At 35.2% G+C, this 2349-nt stretch overlaps 1 long non-coding RNA gene across 1 annotated transcript; it reads left to right on the forward strand.

Annotated features, from left to right (window-relative positions):
• The first annotated feature begins 390 nt into the window (after positions 1 to 390).
• On the forward strand, positions 391 to 1840 carry LOC129884617 (uncharacterized). Its single transcript, XR_008765969.1, has 2 exons — positions 391 to 438; positions 1466 to 1840. It is a non-coding gene; the product is annotated as an uncharacterized LOC129884617 (long non-coding RNA).
• The last annotated feature ends 509 nt before the right edge of the window (positions 1841 to 2349 follow it).

Below are 2349 nucleotides of genomic sequence, written 5' to 3' on the forward strand. Positions count from 1 at the left end.
AGAAACTAGACTTCTCGATTTATAACATATCCAAAATTGAGAATTTAATACTTTCATGACCGTTCTAGATAATTGATTTATTTATTTTTTTCACGTTTTTTTTTTTTTTTTTTTTTTTTTTTTTTGCAAATGCCTACCCTTTATTCTGTCTTTCAAATCCAATTAGAATTCTGAAAGGACACACTTCTTTTAGAATATGGATAGCCCAAATTTTCACAATTTCACATCCAATTAGGATTTGGAGAGAATAAATTTGTATCATTTTACTAGAGTTCTACCAAAAAAAAAAAAGTAATTACAATTACTTTGGAAGAAGGACTCTCTCACCATCACTATTTGTCTATAAATAGACTCTCTCCTTCTATTTATTTTCATCATTGGTATTGACAATTTTGATACTCTTTTTTGCATATCCTCTTGAGTTCATCAACATATGAGGTACATTTACATTGGTCCAAGTCAAAGACTTTACACCGTCTGAGACAAAGATTTTACATAATTTGTGGCAAGGAAAAGGCAATTCATAGTCCGAGCTAAAGACTTTACACCGTCTAAGGCAAAGACTTTACATGATTTATGGCAAAGACTTTACACCGTCTGAGTCAGAGGCATTCCATAGTCCAAGCTAAAGACTTTACACCGTCTGAGGCAAAGACTTTACATAATTTGTGGCAAAGAAAAGGCATTCCATAATCTGAGCTAAAGACTTTACACCGTCTAAGGCAAAGACTTTACATGATTTGTGGCAAAGACTTTACACCGTCTGAGTCAGAGGCATTCCATAGTCCGAGCTAAAGACTTTACACCGTCTAAGGCAAAGACTTTACATGATTTATGGCAAAGACTTTACACCGTCTGAGTCAGAGGCATTTCATAGTCCAAGCTAAAGACTTTACACCGTCTGAGGCAAAGACTTTACATGATTTGTGGCAAAGAAAAGGCATTCCATAGTCCGAGCTAAAGACTTTACACCGTCTAAGGCAAAGACTTTACATGATTTGTGACAAAGACTTTACACCGTCTAAGTCAGAGGCATTCCATAGTCCGAGCTAAAGACTTTACACCGTCTAAGGCAAAGACTTTACATGATTTGTGGCAAAGAAAAGACATTCCATAGTCTGAGCTAAAGACTTTACACCGTCTAAGGCAAAGACTTTACATGATATGTGGCAAAGACTTTACACCGTCTGAGTCAGAGGCATTACATAGTCCGAGCTAAAGACTTTACACCGTCTGAGGCAAAGACTTTACATGATTTGTGGGAAAAGGCATTCCATAGTCTGAGCTAAAGACTTTACACCGTCTGAGGCAAAGACTTTACATGATTTGTGGCAAAGACTTTACACCGTCTGAGTCAGACATAGGTTTTGCCCAAAGAATATAATAGTTCATTATTGAGATTCATTACCATGATTATTGAATTACTAATTTAAGCGCTAACGCTTTTTTTTTTTTTTTTTTATAGATTGAATCATAGTTTACCTTAGAGATTTGACTTCCTCTTCTTCAAAGTTGCGATACCTTTTGTGTTTCGATAGTACAAGAGATATATCATTGTATGAGCACCAAATCCAGGAGAGTTTCAATTTATCAGAAATCAAACTTCTTAACATATCCAAAATTTATAGTTCAAGTCTTGCAGGATAGTTCTAAGCAATCTTCAAAAATGAATTTCACATACAGAAAAGCTGATAGATTCACATTCGCATGTTCTTATTAAAAGAAAATATTCGTATCTTAGTGTAGAGAATCCAAAAAACTACAACATGTACAATAATCACAGCTAATAGCTTTATGGATTTGTACGAATATTTCTTTGAAGTCAATTCAAATTATGTCTTGATTAGCCCTCTTTAATTAATATGTCATGTATGACAATATACAAGAACATTGTGATGCTCAAATAACAGTGTGCCCCATTTCTTTTGAACTTATGAGACTAAAATTTAGAATGTAACTCATGGATTATGGTGGAGAGGGTCAAGAGAGACTATGAGTTCTTTGGATACTCATGCGACTGAACTCAGAATGTAATTCTAAGCGCCTACGTACCTCAGTGAAGAGGATTAAGTCATAACGTAGTTCTGAGAGAATGATGATGTTTTTTTTTTTTTTTTTTTTTTTAAACTTTTGCCTAGGCCGCCTCTTTCGAGATTTTCAACCTAGCGGACATTTATTTTTATGGGGTGCCGTGCACAGTTTATACTCTTGCGGGCCAGGAGTAACATGCAGTTTATACTCGTACCTTAAGGAGTGAGTTTCTTTTCTTCAAGGATAGTATCTCTTTATGAACTTTCTGTTAATGGGGCCAATGCGCAATCCTTCTGAGTCAACCAGTTTGTAAGCGCC

This window comes from Solanum dulcamara, chromosome 4 (genome assembly GCF_947179165.1).
Source record: "Solanum dulcamara chromosome 4, daSolDulc1.2, whole genome shotgun sequence".
In the NCBI taxonomy this organism is placed as follows: domain Eukaryota; kingdom Viridiplantae; phylum Streptophyta; class Magnoliopsida; order Solanales; family Solanaceae; genus Solanum; species Solanum dulcamara.